This window comes from Lutra lutra, chromosome 14 (assembly GCF_902655055.1).
Source record: "Lutra lutra chromosome 14, mLutLut1.2, whole genome shotgun sequence".
NCBI classification, from domain to species: domain Eukaryota; kingdom Metazoa; phylum Chordata; class Mammalia; order Carnivora; family Mustelidae; genus Lutra; species Lutra lutra.
Window position 1 is genome coordinate 87,844,439 of NC_062291.1, and position 19,886 is coordinate 87,864,324.

General features: G+C 53.5%; 1 protein-coding gene across 19 annotated transcripts in view; it reads left to right on the top strand.

The window, feature by feature from the left end:
- Positions 1 to 838: 838 nt before the first annotated feature.
- The window catches only part of JAKMIP3 (Janus kinase and microtubule interacting protein 3), a 79,037-nt gene continuing 59,989 nt past the window's right edge, over positions 839 to 19,886 (top strand). For all 19 annotated transcript variants that reach the window (XM_047702686.1, XM_047702691.1, XM_047702688.1 and 16 more), the window contains exon 1: positions 839 to 1,283. The gene's annotated coding sequence lies outside the window, so the exon portion shown is untranslated. The remainder of the gene's footprint in view (positions 1,284 to 19,886) is intronic.

Consider the following 19,886-nt stretch of genomic DNA (forward strand, 5'->3'; position numbering starts at 1 on the left):
TGGCCTCGGCCGGGCCTGTCATGACTGGAACGGGTCGGGTGGCTGGAAGAGCTCAGGAGAGGCCGGCGAGTGTTCTCACTGCTGTGGGAGGCACGCACCAGCGTGCCCCAGGACGACTTGGGTCGTGGGTTCTAACTTACGCAGGGGGAGGACAAGTGCAAGGCTTAATGCAAACCCACAATTCCGACATTCTCACGATCATACTGGATGTTACTGGTTTTTACTCTGTGGGTTCCTGCCAGAATGATGCCCGCTGGGTCTAGGATGGGGTGAAATTTGGACATTTGGGTCCATGTTGGAGGGGTGGGGTGGAAGGGCAGGGTGCATGCAGGGCTGGCTGGGAGCAGAGGGCCAGGGAGGGCCCTCACTGGCCAAGGATCAGGCCCTAACTGGGGAGAACCACGGCTGGGAGCCTCGTCCCTCCTCCCTCCTGGTTCTAGACCCCAGTGCAGCTGCGGCTAGCGTCTTGGCAGGGCAGCGATGGGCAAGGCCGTCGGCAGCCCTGGTGGTAATTGGTGCCTTGATCCAATCCGGTGCTGTTGCTAAGCACCCAGCAGCCCCGAACCCTGTAGGGCCTGCGTTTTCTTGAGAGCCGGCTTGGGGCACTTTGCTTCTCTGGAGCTGTGCTGGGGATTCGGCGGTGCAACCGGCTCGGAGGGCTCGTTTGCCCACGCTCCTACTGGCCAGATGCATTCCTGTGTTTTCATTCCTTGGGGCTTAAGCACAGTCATCCTTCCAGCATCTCAGCATTTAAATGAAACAGTCTTTTGGAGCGGAAGTGCGCCTGCCTCTTACTGACCTTGTTTTCCAAGGACAGGGGGCACTGAAATGGTCTTGGGAAGCCACGGGCCCCGGGGGGCGAGCTCCAGGAGCGGGACTACTGGCAGCGAGGCCCCCTTCCCTCCTTTCCCACCTGTTTGCCCCTGAGGACTGGGGGGGAGCGGCCGTGGGCCCTAGGATTCCTCCTGCTGTGCGCAGGGAGAGAAGCGGCTGCCCACCGGGCAGGGCAGGACCGCCTCCTCCCCCACCCAGGAGCCGTGGTCACGGGCGTGGGGGTGCGGCGCTGGGCGTTCCTGAGGAGTCCTGTCCGGGAGGAGAGCCTAGGGATCGCCGCTGCTTGGAAACGCGGGGGAGCCGCCTCCCCTCCCTGACGCCGGCCGGTAAATTCCAGCTGAGAAATCAGAGCGAGCGGCGGGTGCTGAGTCATGGAACCGGGGAGCGGGAGCGGACGCAGGCCACGGGCTGAGTCTGCGAGCCAGAGGCGTCGGCGGGAGGCCGCAGAGGTGAGAGCAGGGCCGCAGGGCTGCAGCAGGCAGGGTCTCCGTTGTGAGCGCTGCAGGGCTCCGCGGCTCTCGGCCTGGGCCCCAGGTCTCCCTGCACAGGCTGCCCACACCTCAATTCACTTCTCTACGTGGAGGCGTGACCTGCGCCGCGGAAGTGAAGGGTGTGGAAGAGCGCGTCGTCGCCTCAGCCCCACCGAGGGCTTGGGGCCCTTCTGTCTGCACTCCTGTGTGCACCCGGGGAGGCCGGGCCTGCGTCCCTGTGGGCAGCGGGGTTCTCTGCCTCCACACCGGGGGGACCCGGCCACGCCTCAGGGCTGGAGTTTGCTCCCGTGGCCGCCGTGGGCCGCAGGACGTGTGCCGAGCACCCCGCGAAAGCAGCGGCAGCACCTCCCTGTGCAGCTGGGCCCCCCGCTCACTCATCCCTGACGGGGGCGGCGGCTGCAGGGGACGCCTCTGGGCCTGGTTTTCTTGTTGAGAACCAGGGGTGTTGATGGCTCTGGTCCTTACCGCACGTCGGCCCGGGGCCAGCTGGTGTCTTCTCTGTGACACTCAGGACTCACGTTGTGTCCACTGACACCGCTTCTTGTGCGAGGAACGTGGGTTTGGGGGAAATCACAGACTTGTTACATGTTTCGCTTTTACGTGTGACACCGGCTGCGTGTTTCCCACGCTTTGCCCGGAGCGGATGCGGGGCGGCCCCTCCGTGGCTCGTTTCCCCCGGCGCTCTGGGAGACCGAGGGCAGGCAGGGCTGCGGTGGAGAGAGCACTCCAGGGAATCTGGCAGCATGCGGGCGCTGGGCCCGACCTCGCCCGGACAGCAGCGTAAGCACCGGGCAGTGTGGCCCCACGGCCCTGCCCGTCAGCGGGCCCAGCCCGCAACACAAACCCAGACCCGAGTTTGTACCAGAGGATTCTCCGTGGTCTGAGCCCTTGAGCAGGTCAGCCGCGGTGGGGGTCACGGGCGAGCAGGTCAGGCCAGCACGGACCCTTGCCCCAGGCTCCGGGTGAAAAGTCGGCTCTGTCTGCGGTTCTCAGGGGTTTCAGAAAGTCTAGTAGACGGCGGTGCGTGCGCCCTTGCGGCTGAGCGTGCGGCCGAGGGTGCAGCCGGGGTCAGGACGGTGCACTCGTGTCCAGGTTTCCTTTTCTGCGATTCCTGCTGCTCTGTGGGCACCCCCTCCCCAGACACGGGCAGGGAGCCCACCGTTCCCACGGTCACGCAGCTGCCCTAAGGGCCCGCCGCTCAGAGGACACCATGAGCAGCTGGGAGGTGTCCCTGCAGCCGGGCCTCTAGGAAGAAGGAAACAGGAAACTCCGTCCCACAGAGTTTGGAACAAGCTGCTCTAAGAGCTCACGGAGGCTTCGTGCGGACCACGGCATCTGTGCACCAGGCATTCCACGTGGGACAGATGCCACACCTTTTGACTTCTCTCCTGCCCAGTTTCCAGACTCAGGAGCCGCATGGACGCCGGAGCAGCCCTCTGCCGTGCAGAGACGCGGCCTTTCTGGAAACTCCCTGTCTTCCTGCACAAACTGTGTGGGCGCCCGTGTCCTGTCTCAGGTGTGGCGCCGTGGGTCCAGCCCCCTGGGCAGGTGCCAGGGAGCACCGTGAGGGGTGCTCGGGAGCCCCAGATGGGAGCCGGCCTTCGTCGGCCACACAAGACAGCAAGTTGCGGGCCATGGTCACCCCTCTGGCGCCCTTCCCCATGGCCCTGGGTGACAACACTTAGTGACAGCTCAGGAATTCTGTCAGGGGCTCCTTGGTGGCTCGGATGGTTAAGTGTCTGCCTTTGGCTCAGGTCGTGATCTTTGGGTTCTGGGATCAAGTCCCACATGGGGCTCCTGGCTCAACCAGAAATCTGCTTCTCCCTTTCTCTCTGCCTCTCCACCTGCTCATGCTCCCTCTCTATCTCTGTCTCAAATGAGTAAATAAAATCTTAAAAAGAAATTAAGGAAGAAAGAAATTATTTTTGTCAAAATGCCCCTCGATGGGCACCACTGACAAGGCGGGCTGTCAGAACCCCATCCGTGCGCACAGAGGCCTGGGGCCAAGCACGGCTCCTGGCCTCGACACGGAAGCCAGGACCCAAGACGTGAAGAGGGAATGGGGCCCCCCCAGCCCGGGTTTCTGTCCTTGCTTGCAATGAGGGCTTTGACCCAAGTGCAAGGTCATGAATGATCAGGACCAGACACCTGGAGGCTCGGCTCGGCGTCTGCTTCGCACACTGTGTCTCCGGGGTCAGAGCACACGCCCGTCGTGGAGGGGCCCAGGCCCCGCAGCCTTGTGGATAACCCCCTCCTGGTGGGAGCCAAGGCGACAGGCTGGGGCCACTGTCACAGCAGCAGGAGCGAACTCAGGGAAGAAAGAAGGCTTCTTCCCCGCTGTCCTCTGCTTCACGACCTCTCCTGGACGCATAGTGGGCACTGTCCTCCTCCCAGCCCTGGGGGGTCCCTGTCCCTGACGACGCCAGTGCGCAGCCCCTAACGGACCTTTCCTGGCACTGGTGGGACACAGGGGTCTGTGTTTTCCTAACAGGTCAATTAGATGCGTTTTCTTTATGACATACAGGTTTTGGTTCTTTTTTTTTTTTTTAATTGAGTAATTTCTCATGATGGGAAACATTAAAAGAATCTAGAAAAGGAAAAACAAAAAAAAACAGACCACAAAATAAAATATTAAGATTTTAAATATCTTCCCTTTCTTTTTTTTCCCTATCCATTCCTGTTTGCCTTGTCGGCCCGTTTGTGGGAGACGCTCCGCTTCCTGGGAGCGTGAGCTCTCGGGCGAGCGCCCCTTGAGAGTGATGCCCGGCGCCCCCCCCCCACCTCCTGGCAGGAGCCCCGTCCCTACGAGTTGAGGTTGGTTCGGGGTTTCACGATCGCAGGCAGCACGGCACTGAGCACCTCTAAGCTGAAGGTCCCCCTCGGTCCGCCAGCCTCCCAGGGCCGACTCCTGGACGGGAAAGCTGGGACCGAGTGTGAGGAGTGTGTTGGCAATCGGTGGGCCCATGTCACCCCGTCCTTCCCAGAAGGGCCCGTGCGGCTCACCTTTGTCCAGGGATGCCCCAAGCAGCCAAGTGAGTGCGTTCACGTGTGGCTTGGAAACTTCCTTTATGCCCAGGAAACCGCCTCTGCCTCAGTGCAGACCGTCCGCCGCCGTCTCTGCCGGCGTCTCACTGGCTCCCTCCCGGCCTCCGGACAAGCACTTCCGCCAGGCCTGCACCGCCGGTGTATTTCTCTGGAAGTGTGTGTCCGCGTGGTCGTAGGATAAACGCACGTATGTCTTCAGATCCGGCTTCTTCCACTCTGTGTAAGTGTGCCAAGATTTACTGTTGGATTCACCGTTCATTCTTCCTTCTTCCCGAGCATCGTGTGGATGCCCCCTACCTTGTGTGTCCACGCCCTCGAGGATGATCTCGGGGTTGCTTCCCGTTGTCGCCTGGCGGATACAGCGGCTCCGAGCACTCCCGTGCGAGTCCTTGTGCAGACGCAGACTCGCATCTCCCTTGGGCTCATCCGTAGGCCGATCCCACGGGAGGCGTTTCATTTTCTCAGAAAGCAGCCGAGCGTCTTCTGGGGGGGTCGGACCGTGCTGCGTGCCCAGGCACCGCGCGTGTGGCGCAGCAGGTGGCCCTGCTGACAGGTGAGGGCAGGGACACCTCATTTTACTGAAGTTCCCTGATGACTGTGGGTGCGTCCTGCCCCGGGCTTCTTGGCGGCCTGTACACCCACTTGCCTCGGTGATGAGTCTCTCAGAGCTTTTGCCCACTTTTAACCTGGGTTGTCACTTTACGATTAAATTTTGAGGGTTTCAGAGTGCCAATGCCCATATATTCTGGATACAAGTCCTCCACCAGATGTGCATTTTGCAAATAGGTTTTCTCAGTCCATGAATGGTCTTTTCATTTTCTTAACAGTTTCTTTCCCAAACAAGAAATTCAAAATTTTGTAAAATTTAAAATTTTGTCAAGTCCAGTTTGACGATATTTTCTGTACGGTCTTGCTTTTCATCCCAAGATCGTGAAGACTGGATCTGTGTTTTCACGTGGAGGTTTTACGGTTTATGTTTCCGTCGGTTCTGTGGTCCCTTCGGACTTGACGTGAAGTGGGTGTGGCTGTGGACGGAGCTGGGGTGTTCGGGGCTTCTCGAGTGGGCGCACAGACGTGTGAAGGTTCCGCTCTTCGAAAGGACTGTCTTTCCTCCATTGAGTTTTCTTGGATCCCCTTTGTTATACGGCAGCTGAACAGAGACTACGTGGGTCTGCTCTTACGCGTTCTGTCCCATTGAGCTGGGCGTCCTTACATCCGTGTCACACCGTGTAGACTGCGTAGCTTTCTGTGAACTGGAGAGTCACTAGTGATTTCCAGCTCCAAATGTGTTATTTTTCAAAACCGGTTCATTTAGATCATTTACTTTTCCCACAGCCATTTTAGAAGAAACAGCTTGTCAGTTTATACAAATGGGGCTGTTAAGATTTTGACCGGGATTGGGTTTACTCTAAATTTCAGTTTGGGGAAAGTTAGCATCACAGCAGGGTTGAGTCTTGCGATCCACGAACCGTGACTATCTCTCCATTTCGTTAGTCCTTCAGTTTTCTCTCATGAATGTCTGGAGTCTTAAGGTGCACAAATATTGTAAATATTTTGTTAGATTTATCCTAGGTATGTCACGTTCTTTGGGGCTGTCGTAAAGGTATTGTTCTGTGATAGAATAACTTGTTGCTAGCATGAAGAAATATAGCAGATATAAATATAATTTATTTTTCTCTTTTGATCTTTAATTTGTTAGTTGCTAGCCTCATGTGTTCCAGGTCGATTCCTTGGGGTTTTCTATGTGGACAGTCGTGTCGTGTGTGAACAGAAATGCCTTTAGCTCTTCCTGGTTCACTGTGACTAGGGACGGTGAGCGCAGGGGTTTCCCCTCGTCTCTTTATCTTAGGGGAGAGGTGGCACCTCTTCCACTATTTACTCAGTACGCCACTAGCCATACCTGGTCTTTCATGGACGGCCTTCATCAAGTCAAGGAAGCTTCCTCTCATGACTTTTGCTGGAAGTTTTTTGTTGTGACTGAGTATGAATTTTGTCCAAAGCTTTTCTACGTTTTTCAAGATGGTTATGTGTTTTTCAATATACTAATATGGTGAGTAAAGGGGCCTCATTCAAAAATATTAAACCAATTTTGCATTACCTTATACATGTCCCATGTGATTCCACTATATTATCCTCTTACACTATCGCTGAACTCGAGTGGCTAATTCTGGTGAGGATTTTTCCAATCTGTCCTAACGTGGGGTATTCTTTTCTTGTGATGTCTTTGTGTAGTTTGGATATCAGAGCTAAGGTTGGGAAGTGTTCACTTCTCTTCTGGAAGAGTTGATGTTGGATTGTCCTTATTCTTTCCTTGAATGTTTGCTAGGATTCGCCAGTGCACGTGTCTCTGCCTAGGATGTTCTATGTTGGAAGATTCTTAGCACAAATTCAGTTCCTTTAATGGATAAAAGGGTGCTCAAGTTATGAGTGAGCTTTGTTAGTTTGTATCTTTCAAGGAATTTATCCATTTCATTTGTTATTTCTTAACGTCTGTGGGACATTTAGTGATGTCCTCTTGTTCATTCCTGATATTGTTATTTACGTCTCATTTTTTTTCCAGGTGTTTATTAATATGTTAATATCTTCAAAACACCAACTTTAAGTTTATTGATTTCTCTTATTGTTTTTTGTTTTTTAATTTATTGCTTTCTATGAACATTTATTATTTCTCTTCTACTTACCTTACATTTACTTTCTTTTTCTTCTTCTGTGTTCTTAAGGCGGAAGCTTAGACTAGGGATTACATGAGGGTTAGAGACCTTCCTCATCCCCAGCATAAGCGTTTATTGTCCTTCGTGCTCTCTATACCGCTGAGATTATACCCCACTCATTCTGGTATTTGAGCTTTTTATTTCTATTCACTTCAAAATATTTTCTAATTTATTTATAATTCCTTATTTCTTTTTCACCTATGTGTTATTTAGAAGTATGTTTAACATTTCCAGGTATTTAAATTTTTTTTCTCAGTATCTTTTTTCTACATATTTTAATTAATTTTGGGGGGAGGGTGCAGAGAACATACCTTGGATCATCTCACTATTTTAACTTTGATGAGATTTGTTTCAGCATGTAGTCTATTTTGATGAGTATTTTATGTCACTCGAAAATACTGAATTATTCTGTTGTGGATGATGTTTCTATCCTACAAATGTCAATTGGGTCAAACTAGTTGATACTGTTGTTGAATTCTTTATATCCTTAACTCATCTTTATGCATTTACTTCACATATCACTGAGAGGTGAGTGTTGAAGTCTCAATTCTAGGTGTGAAAATTCCTATTTTTACTTGCATTTCTGTGGTTTGTGTTTCTACGTGTTTTTGAAGCTCTGTTGTTCAATTGCTATGCCCTCTTGATGTAGCAAGTCCTTTCTCGTTCTGTAATGTCCCTCTTAATCCCTGGCATGTTTCTTGCTCCTGAAATCTACATGGTGTCACATGAGTACGGTCTCTTCAGCTTCTTTTGTGTAGAGGTTGCATGATTAACTTTCTCCATCCTTTCGCCTTTAACTCATCTATGCCTTATATTTAATGTGAGTTTCTGGTAGATTGTGTAAAGTTGGCCTGTACACAAGGTAGATGTGTAAAGTTGGCCTGTACACAAGGTAGATTGTGTAAAGCCGGCCTTTCTAAAAAAAACAATACTCGTCTGAAAATGTCTACCTTTACATTGTGTCTTTCACCCGTCTGCCTAGTATTTAATGACACGATTGGCGTGGAACCTAGCTTCTGCTCTTTATTTTCCATTTGTGTTAGCTCTTCTGTGTTTCTCCTTTCTTGACCTTCTGTGGGGTTGAGTATTTTTATGACCCTATTTGCCTGTCGGTTATTCACGGCCCTTCTCGTTCAGTTTAATTTTTGGTGCTCACTTCAGGGCCTCGGTATCATCTTGAACTCATTACAGTCCTTCTTGATATTGTCCAGTTTTTTTGTGTTAGTAATGACCTTCATTTCTTTCCCACTTTTCCTATTGTTTTACGGATATTTTACTTTCATGTGCTGTGTACTCTACAATGCCTGTTCCTGGTTTCGCTTTGGATAATTTGTATCTGTCAAGGGACGACATGTCAGGAAAGAGTCTTTTATACACACCGTCAGTTTTATTACTTTGAGCTTTCTTCCTTTCTCTGTGTAGATGGTTTCCCATCTGATAGCATCTCTTCTGTCTGAAGAACTTCCTGAACATTTTTGTAGCACAGATCTTCTGGAGATAATCCTTTTCACTTTTGTTCACCTGGAGAAGTCTAGTTCTCCTTCTTTTTGGTAACAGCTTTAATACTCTGTAAGTCATCCACTTAAAGTGTGAATTCACAGGGCTTTAGTATATTCACAGGGTTATGCAGCTGTCGCCACAAATTTAGAACATTTCTGTCACCCCAAAAAGAAGCCCTGTGCCGTTAGCTGACACTTCTCACTTCCCCTGTCCTAAGCCTGCGGCAAACTCTCATCTACTTTCTTTCTCGAGTCGCCTTTTCTGGCCATTTCATAAAAATGGAGTCATAGGGTACATGACCTTCTTTCTTTTTTTTTTTTTTTTAAGATTTTATTTATTTGTTTGACAGAGATCACAAGTAGGCAGAGCATCAGGCAGAGAGAGCGGGGGGTGGGGGGTGCAGGCTCCCGGCTGAGCAGAGAGCCCGATGCGGGGCTCGATCCCAGGATCCTGAGATCATGACCTGAGCCGAGGGCAGAGGCTTAACCCACTGAACCCCCCAGGCGCCCCGGTATATAACCTTCTATGTCTGGCTTCTGTCATCCTGTCCCGTTTGCAAGGCCCACCCATACTGGTAGCCTGTAATCCCCATCTCTCTCCTACCAACTGCTAAATGATGTTCCATTGTACGGCTAGACCATGTCTGATCTGTCCATCTGTCAGATGAATATTCATGTTGCTCCACTTTCTGGCTGCTGTGAACTTTGTGTGGATGTGGTACATCCTGGGGGATCATCCTAGGAATGGGAGGGCTGAGTCATATGGTGACTGTTACACGGTGTGAGGACACGTCAGACCGTTCCGAAGGCAGCTTGGCACCACCCGCAGTGCACGAGGCTCCGATTTACCGGCAGCCTGACTTGTTATTTACTAGGTTTACAAATACTTATTTTAAATAAGTATAATACTTATTTTTAATTATAAATAATACTTATTTGTTAAATAAGTATTTTTTTTACTGGGGGGGGCTCATCGTTAGGCGTCTGCCTTCAGCTCAGGTCATGATCCCGGGGTCATGGGATCGAGTCCCACATCAGGCTCCCTGCTCACAGGGGAGTCTTGCTTCTCCTCTGGACCATTCCTCCCTGCTCATGGTCTCTCTCGTCAATATAAATAAAATCTTTTTAAAAAAATAAATTAAAGATGTATTTAAAAAATACTTCTTATAGTAGCCATCATCATGGATGTGAGGTGGTCAGCTCCTTCATTCCTGCAAGATATGTTGCTAAGCATAGAATTCTAAACTTGGTAGGTGGGTTGGTTTGGTTTGGTCTGGTTTTTCCAGCACTTTGAAGCCGTTGCTCCAGTGTCTTCTAGCTTCATTAATTCTCATCCTGTTCCTCTGAGTGTCATGTGCTTCCTACTCTCCTTGGTTCTGTGAAGGTTTTTTTTTAGTCTGGTGTCCATCAGTTGACTATGGATGTCTACACTTCTTCTTCCTGTTTGGGGATCTATGAGCTCCATGATCAGTGAGTTGTTGTGTTTCACTAATTTGAACAGTGTTGATGTTTCTTTCTTATATATTTCTTCTCCCTGTTCTCTTGTTTTACTCTGGGACTCCACCCCTGCCTTCTCTTCCAGGCTACTTGATTCTGCCCGACATGGTTAGAGACTCTGTTTTCTCTCTTCTCCTTTGTTTCACGTTGGACGGTTTCCTGTCTTCAAGTTCTTGGAGACTTCCCTCAGCAGTGTCAATTCCACGGGTGAGCCAGCCAAAGGAATTCTTCACCTCTGAGGTCATGATCATTGTTTGCAATGTCTCCATTCGAGTCTTTCTCATAGTTCCCATTTCTCTGCTGGTTCCTGTCCCTTCAGTCATCATGTCCTTCCTTTCCGTTAGACCCTTGAGCATATTAGTCACAGTTCTTTAAATGTTCCGACTAGTAGCTGCAATGACTCTGCACCTCTGAGTCTAGTTCTTCTGGCTTGCTTGACAGTGGGTGGTTTTCCTTGTATTTTGTTTTGTTTTTCTGTGTCTTGTTAATTTTTTATTGAGTATCAGTCCTAATTGTCTGTAGAGGAACAGTAGAAAACGTTTGAGGAAAATATCTAAGCACAGATATGGATATAGCTCTTCGTGAGTTCATGTGTGGGTTTGAGTCGACCCAGGAAATCGCTGACCTGGGTTCGGGCTTTGTAGTTTTTGTCAGTACGCCCCAGCCGACAAGGGTTCAGATCCCTCATGGCAGGCTGCCGGCACACTGCAGGCTCACACGGCCGCAGGCTCTAGTCTGTGTCTCTGCCGCACCTCAGCTTCCAACATACCCTGCATACCTGCACCGCAGAAGAGGCCGTCTCTGAGGCCTTGCCCCTCCCCCAGCTAGACTGCCGTTGCTTGTTATTCACTGTGAGGCTTGTTTTGAGGAAAGGGGGTCTTGGTTTCTTCTGTGTAGCCTTAGATGAATTGAGGCATTTGTGCCTGAACTTGGACGGTCAGCCTTCTGAGGATCCCTGCCCTCCTCCCCAGCAGCCAAGCTCTGTCTGTGTCAAGGGGCCTCCGTCTTCCTCCCCATGGGCAGGGGTTTGGGGCTTTGCCTCTTACCCTAGAATGGATACTTTTCTAGATCCTGGGGCCGGAAGGAAGGAGGGATCTTGCTTTTATCCTTATCCCGGTGACCCTGTAGACAAGAGGGCTTGCTGCCCTTCTCCCAGTGGCTTAAGGGCTTTTGCTTTGTGTGCAATATGGGTTCTGGTGGTGGGGAGAGTCTCGTACCTGTCCCAGGCAGCAGACAGCCTCTTGCAGATCCACACCACATGGGGAGCCCCTCCAGCTTCTGCCCTGCCCTCAACCTCTCTTGTGTCTGGACGTGAGTGATTCCCAACTGACCTGTCAGCCCACATCTGGCCCTTGGAATCACGTTAAACTTGGAGCTGATTTCTTCTTACCTACTTCTTTCTCCTGTGCTCCACCTAAGGTTGCTTGGAGCCTCAACTCTTTAACAGCTTGAGGAAAGTAGGATTTTATAGATTATGGCTGGGGACATTCTCTTGTGATTTTTTACATCATAAGCAGAGGCGGTTTTCTCATGATTTTAGAATCATTTTTTCTTCTTTGTAAATTATCTCCTTTGATAGTTACCCATTTATCTGTGAGATCATAGTATTTTTATCGAGTTTCATGATCTCCTGATACAGTGAAGTTATTAACTTTTTAATTGAATTTACTGTGCACACTGTTAGCTTGGTTTTAGCTCCTTAATTGCATGACATCTGTAATGGAGAGATGTAAATTTTTATGTGTTGGAATCTGCTGGCTTTTCCTGTTGCGAATTCCTTTCATCTTCTCTAAGCCTAGGGAGGCCGCTCTCTCCAGAGATTTGAGAAATGCTCGTTTCTACTTTCCCTGCTTTCATTTTCATCCTCAGGTCTCTTCAATCCATTTGGAGTTTTGTTGGGAAGCAGGATCCAGAGATCTACTTTTCTTTGACAATTAGCCAACGGAGCCAGTCTTTGGAGTGCTCTCCCTCCCCTTACCTCGGAACATAATGTACGTGGACTATAACGTGGGGCCTATTTTCTGAACCGTGTTATGTTTCTCAGTCACGCGGTCATTAGTGAGGTTGGGGTTTATCCGGCTTAGTAAATTACCTGATTTTGGCTAGAGACACCAGTTTCTGTTACAAAAAGTTTGCTGTATTTCTGCCAGGCCTTGTTGTTGCTGGTCTTTCTGGGTACCGTGGACACAACTGTCCTCAGGGGTCACTGAGTGAGTCCATTTTCTTTGCTGCTGCTGCTGTGTGGCCAGTTGCTGGGCCCCCGAGTTCCTGGCAGCCTGAGCCTGAACAGGATGTCATCTGACCCACCCCAGGCCGTGAGGTCCGACGGTCGCCACAGCGCCCCATTGTCAATGGATGTGCAGCATAGATAAGGTTAGCTCGAACAGGCCCAGAAACACAGGCAAGTCCTCTGTTCCAACAATCCCTCTCCTGCTATGGCACCTCATCTCTCCCGCTCACCCTGTGGCCTCGGGGGGCATCCCTGGGACCAGCTGCTGAGAAAGAGAGGACGCAGGCCTCACGTGGCAGGTGGTTCTGCCTGACATGCACGGGTCGCCCATGGAGGGTGCAACACCTTGGGTGCTAATGTCTGTATTAACTTTCTGTTGTTGCCAAACGAATTGCCACCCATCTATTAGCTTACAACCAACCAGACTTGCCATCTCACAGTTCCTCAGCCGGAAGTCTGGGACGGGGCTAAGCCCGAGTGTGGCCTGCTGCTGTCCTTTCTGGAGGTCCTGGGGGCGGGGTGGGGGTGTCTGTGTCCGTGCTCATTTGGTTGTCAGCAGAGCTTGGCTCTTTGGCATTGGACCGTGAGTTTGATTTCCCTGTGCTGTGTGACCCAAAGGCTCTGCCTGCCCAGAAGCTGTGTCGACCCCTGGCTTGGGACACCTTCTTCCATGTCCAGGCCAGTGGTGATGGTCTACATCTTCGTCACCTGCACCTTTTGGGCCTTTTCTAGGAAAGAGTCTCTGCCTTTAGGATCTGTGTGATCGGATGGGACCGCAGACCGCATCTCAGAGTCTTACCCCGAGCACATCTGTGAGATCGCCCTGTCACATAAAGGAACCTGTTCACACGTTGCAGGGTTAGGACGTGAACAATATCGGGGGACCCACTCCTGCCCCCTCGCAGAGCGTCCCTGGGTGATCAAAACCCAAATGCTGACCCTCTTTCCTAAATCAATACAGGTTTTCTGTTAGGACGTGTTTCTAAGAAATCTTGTATTTAAAAAAACATTCTAGAACAAATTTTTTCTGTGGATAAAATGGCAGGGAGCTAAAAATTTCGGATTTACCGTAACAATGGAAATAGTCCACAAAAATCTCACTACAAAACTCTATAACTCTAAGTCCATTTTTAATCGACAGATATACAATGTGTACTGGTTAATCAAACTGAAATGTGAGCCATGTCCATCGTAGGGAGTTCTGGGACCTTTACAGGTGGCAGAAGCAGACAGACAGATGGTGTCTGCCGAGCCCTGGCCGTGCACCTGGCTTGTCTCTCTGGGCTGTGTGCTCCGCGTCTTGCCGAACCAGTACACTGGCTCTCGGGGTCAGATCTTAGAGCCCATGGCGGCTGCCTGCGGCATCCCCAGCGAGCAAGTACACTGGGTCAGGAGGCAGGTGTTTCCTGATGCTGCCCTGAGCAACTGTCCTTTTTCCTAAAGAGTAAACCCTGTCAGTTCAGAGCTGTCCCACGTGGTGGCCGTCACGAGCACCTTGTCCCGCCATTGCCGCACCTCCCTTGCCCTTCTCACGTCCGGGCTTCCATCAGACGACACCCCCGCCCCCGACACACACACACAACTGTACTACGAGCCAGCCGTCCTCAAGCAGACCTGTTTCTCCCACCCTCCGATGGACACCGACACACACTTACCAACCATCAGGGCATTCCTCCCTAAAGTATATTTGCAAAGCCCTTGTCCAGAGGCATTTGCCATGAACGAAGTTTTCCTGAATTTCTCCTCTGGCTGTGACAGGGTCACCAGTCACTGTCTCCAGGTGTTAGGCACCCGCAGGGTCTGTTGTCCGTCCTGGCTGTTAAACTCATCTTTCTTTACAGCCCCTGCCAGGCCCTCCAGCTCAGGTCCCCGTGGCTGCCCTTCAGGCACAGTCCAGGACCAGTCCTGTGGACCAGTGAGGCCTCTGTCTGGGCTCGTGGTCCTGGTGAGCCATGTGACACTTTTCGGACGCCAGGGGACACATGTAGGCTGTGCAGGGGGCAGGCCTAATGTGTGCCTTTCAGCAATAAAATGCAAAAGTCCTTTGAAACGTACAGACCCTCCTCCAGAGCCCAGCTGAGCATGCAGAAGACACGGGACTCACTGTAATTCAGGCTGGATGTCTCTCGGCAGGAGAACCAGCGCTGCTTCTGTCCATCTGTCTGTCTACCTTCTCATCTGTCCCTCCTGTCTATCATCGAATTACTGATTTAGGTGGCCCGTTTTCCATCCATCTCTGCCCAGAAGGCAAAAAGGAACAAGCCTGAATCTCACTACTTTCTGGGGCTGTTCCTCTGCCTTTAGGGGCTTCCCTGTTTCAGGTCACTTTGCTCTTGGTCTCATGCTTGGGCTGGCGGCTCAGAGGTTGGGTCCCGTCCTCAGCCAAGGCCTCCTGAGGGGTCCTGGGCCGAGCAATGGCCCCAGACCACAGCCCCCGTCCTCCATTGGGCTCGGGCGTGGACATACAGGCAGAGGTTCACCCTGGAGGCCGCACTTTGAATCCCATACATCAGTGGCTTCCAGGTTTGGGAGTCAGAGAAGCTGGGAATGAGTAAGGAGACGGATGTCATTTCAGCTCTTTCTGTATCTGGGGCATAACGCAGAAGCCGGCATGGCAGGTACCAGATGCCACCTGCCGACGGATGTGGCATCCCCGGGCCCCAGTTTCTGGGGGGGAGCCAGGCTTGGGGGTAGGTCACCCAGGCTTCTGAGAACAGGATGCAGACAAAGTTGTTGACCTTCTGGCCGCCAAGAGAGAGGACATTACTGGGTAAAGCAGCCTCACTCCCTTAGGGAGGCCAGTTCTGCTGCCGAGTAGACTCGGGGGGCCAGGAGGGGCTCTGCCGGGGCTGGCCCGGTGGCCTGAAAACCTGCCCTTCTTCCTTGAGGCCCTGACTCCTTTGCCAGGACCTGGTCTTCCCCTTGGGTGGCTCGGCCTGGGCCTGAGACCACGACTGCCAGGGATGTTTGTCTCCAGGCCTATGGCCACGCCCGGAGGGACCCAGGCAGATGCCGGCTTTTGTCTCCTGAATTCCAGCACTTTTCATGCAGGACCCTGCAGTGGATGAAACTCAGCCTGAAGGCAGGTTACGTAGGAGGCCAGTGGGCTTTGGCCGGTGAGACACACCCCACTGGGGGTGCATAGGAGGTTGTCGGGGGTTGGGGGCATGCCTCGTGACGCCAGACAGAGGCTTTCTTCAGCGGGGAGCTGGTTGAGTCCCACCCGCTCCCACCCGCCTGCCCCCACCTGCCAGGGGCGAGCCCCCCCCCCCCCACCTCTGGCCCCTGCCGTGGCGCTTTGCCCCATGTGGACAGCTCTGGGCGCCACCGCAGGGAAAGGGAAGCGTCACCCTGACCCCCACCCACATCCAGATTACACAGAGATCCTTTCAAATGCCATTTTACTTTTTATATTGGGTGATTTGCCAGAACCCGGGGCTCCCTTGTGCTGTTGGAACCGGCGATACAGCTCCAGTCTCTGCAGCGATGACTCAGCCTCGAAGACACTTCCACAGCCTCCTGCCAGAGGTCGCAGGGAACACGTACATTTACACTTATATGTATTTTCGTAAAGATGTCAGAAAGGGATGACTCACAGGCCTTCAACAGGCAAAAACAAGCTTTCCTGGGGGGCAATGCGCATTCCCTGATGCCGTGGGGCGGGGGAGGGTGGGAGAGAGGAAGGACCGTATGGAACTTCTGTGGACGTGGGGGTCACTGGCATGTTTCCAAGCAGGTGTCCACGGGCCTCACCGCGCTGTTTTCTGCTCCCTTTCGCCTGGTGCCTCCCGCTCAAGGGGCCTTTCTTTCTCCGGCCTGGTTGCGCGGCAGGCGCCTGCCCACCCTCCATCCTGCCGCCTGCCGCAGCGCTCCGCTCTCCATGGTCCTGACGTGGATCCTTCACAGGGTTCCAGGTCTCCTTCCCAGGCTCCTGCTTCCCGCACCTTTGGGGGGGTGGGGGGAGGGGGTCTCCCTGCCCCTGCTCTCCCGTCCTCGCTGGCACTGGCGAGGTCTGTGATCTACGATCTACCTCCGCGTCTTGGCTGGTTTTCCCTCCTTGTTCCTTGCTCGGAGTCAGTCCTGCTTCCCTACTTCCTTGCCTGGCGTTTCCCCTCCGTTTTGTTGAGAAGGAACTGGCAGCCTGGTCGTTTTGGCTGGATGCCAGATGTGGTAGATTTTGTATGTTGGGGCTGAATTTTGTTTGTATTCCTTTAAATTTTTTTTTTAAGATTTTATTTTTTTGTTTGTTTAGAGAGCATGACGGGGCGGGGGGCAGAGAGGAGAAAAGCAGACCCCCTGCTGAGCAGGGAGCCCTCCGATCCCACGACCCTGAGATCTGGGATCGTGACCTGAGCTGAAACCAAGAGTCGGACGCTCAACCCACTGAGCCCCCCAGGCACCCCTCCCGTAAATATTTTTGAGCTTGGTCCTGGGCCCAGCTGGGTTTGGGAAGAGGTGGCCCCCTTGGACAGAGGCAGAGAGCTTTCGGGCAGGCTAGGCCGGCCCACTCCCAAGGTGGTGCGTTCATGTCTGCTCCCCAGTGCCCGAGCGCCACCAGCCTGGGAGGTCCGATTGTGCTGTCTCTCTCGGGAACGGCAGGCCTGGGGCTCTGTCAGAGATGGCGCTGGGTCTTCGGGGGACATGCTCCGTCTGGACCCTGGTTTCCTCACCCCAACACCTGGCATTTTGGTCGGCGATCGGGTTCTTTCCCGTGCTGGAGATCTGTTTACACGCCCTGCTTTAAACGGCCGTCCGGTAGGTGACCAGCTCAGCAGAAGCAGAACTGATTCCGTTCTTTCTGAAACACTCGCGTTGCCATCCAGAAACCATTTCCGTGCTCAGTGGCCCACTTTGGAGGGTTATAACCACTGCCTTTTATACTTCCTGGTGTTAATGTGATGGAAACCTTCCTCCCCGGACTGAATCAGGCAAACGCAAAGCCACGCAGAAAGTGGCTTCTGCAAAAGGCATCTTTCCTGGGTGGGCCGGTCCCTGCAGCACCAGAGGTGAGGATCCTTTCCTCTAACAGGTGGTTGGCGACAGCAGCCACTGAACATGATATCTGCCCTCTGCCTGGGAAGGGAGCCAGCAAACGTTAAATCACACTTGCGGTTTAGATGACGACCATCTCTACTGTGATTGTGATAATCATTGTTCTCATGTAATGGTCGATACAAGTGTAAGATGTTTCCTTTGAGAAACTGCCACCTCCAGGAAGGCAGGGTAAACCTGCTCTTCCCTGGTCCTCCCATCCCACAACGAAACACTCTGGATATGGGGTCAGAAGTAGGCGAAGAAGGCAGGCCAGCGAGGGACCTCGGGCCTGGGAAGACACCGTGGTGAGGCCCTGGGTCTTCACTGGGGCCGAGAAGTCAGAAACCCCAGCAGACGCAGGAAGGACGCGCGGCATGAGGCACCTGCCCTCTCTGGCCCGCGGGCCGGCAGCACAGGCGGGCAGCGTGGTTTTACCGGAGAGGAAGCCCAGCGGGGGCAGGAGCCCGTGGGAGGCCACCGGGTGCTAGCGATCGGGGAAAACAGACGGAAACCACGGGGAAGCAGCACCCTTGCTGCTGGTGGGCGCGCAGCCTCCGAACAGCTCGGCGATGCCTCATGGAACGACCCTTCCTCAAGCATGGGCGACCCCAACGTCACACCATGGGTGGTCATATCAGAGAACCAAGGCTGCTCATCAAGCCATGTGCGCGTGCTGAGAGCGGCCCTGGGGTGATGGCCGAGCCCGCACACGGCCGGACGCCCTCCGGTATGAGCGGGTCCCCGCACCCAGGAACACCGCACGCGGGTGAGCCGCCCATGCTCGGAGCCTGAGCAGATCCCAGATGTACGCCGATCCCAGAAGGTCACATACTGCCAAGTCCCTTTCCGGAAGGTTCCTGAAATGACGGAATGTAGAGACACGGGCAGACTCGTGGTTGCCCGGGGCTGAGGAGGGCTAGGGCAGGCGCGGGCTTACAGGGCACAGGAGGGTTCCTGGGGAGACACGGTCATCATCCCGGGGGCACTTCTGCGCTGTGGTTTCTCAGGATGTGGCCCCCAGGGAAGCCGCGTGGAGCGCACAAGGGCTCTGTCTGTGTCACCACACACGGCCGCATGTATGCGATTCACACAGAAAAGTTTACGTCTAGGTTGGTGTTTCACTTGCTCGCGGGTGGGCCTGGACTCTGGCCGTGAACCATAGAGCCCTTTCCATGGGAAGGGAACGTGTCGGAATCCGCTGGGAGGACTGGGGACCGTGACTCCCTGGCAGGTTCACAGAGATGAGGCAGGGGTGTTGGAGTCAGGACAGAGGTGGTGTGGCCGACACCAAGTCACTTCTCAGAGATGCCAGCCAGCTGGGGGAGCGCTGGTGTCCTTGTGGGATGGAGGGCGTCCCCTGCCATGTGGGGTGCCTCCCTGGCTGCCCTAGCTGCTCATGGTGAGTCTGCTGGCCTTGGTGGCAGTGGTCCCATCCGGAGCCACAAAATCTGCTCCTGCCCTCAGTGGACAGGGAAGCTCCCAGTGGTGACATCACTTGGACTCTTGACCTCTGCCTCTGGCTTCTAGAAAACGCACTTCCCAGGGGAGCTGAGGCCTCAGCCTCTGCCCCTGGCCATTCCGTGGACCCTCCATCTATCCTGTGGCCACCTCGTGGTCAGTTGTGGGAAAGAGCACAGCGGGCTTGAGTGTCTGCCATGTTTCGGGGCTGTCCCAGGGCTCACGCTGATAGTGGGTCTGCTGGGTACCACCCACCCCCAGGCCCCCAGACCCCACATGCTGCTCCCCACCCGCTCCAGATGCTCTCCTATCCCCCCCGGCCCCGGCCCCGGCCCCCAGCACAACTCCTGCCTCGATGTGTCCAGGTGTGGATCAGATTCTGGGACCAGCATGTGCGTCCAGCCACGTGGCCAGCTGATTTCCCTCTCTGGGGTCTTTATGTTTTCTGGAGAAAGCGGCTTTGGATGGGAGAGCTGTATGTCATAAGGGTTACCCCAGGGCCCAGAGCTGGCCTGCCTCTGCGCCCCTCTGTCAGGCTCATCTGAGGGCCCAGCTTGGGGAGGGGGCACCCTAAGACACCTCCTCCAGGGTCAAGGGCCCCTCCGACACTGGCGTCTGCCCACTGCCCATGCCCACGGGCGTGCGGACATCTGTCTGACTGCCAACAGGAAGCCCTGAACTCGGGGTTCCCTGTGGGGTTCGACAGGGTGATTCTGCCCCTCCCTGCTGCCTGCCTCCTCACTAGCCACACCTTGGGCTTCTGTGGAAATGATAAGCGTCAGAAGCACAAGCATCAGATTCATCCTGTCTTCTTTGTAGGTAAATTGTGAGCACGAGCCACGGGCTCCACATTGGAGAAATCCTGGAGGCCGGCAGGGGCCAGGTGGGGGTGGGGCGGACCCTATGGCTTTCTCGTCAGCGGCTCAGCAGCTGGAGGGTTACTGCCCTGGAGGGCGATTCACAGGCGGGGCACAGAGCTTGTCTCCCTTTCTAGATGCTCCGAACGTAAGAGCACTTCCTGGGAGACAGCAGAGCGAGCCCCTCTATTTACTGCCTCCTCGGAGACCCCAAGACCTAGGGGCGCAGA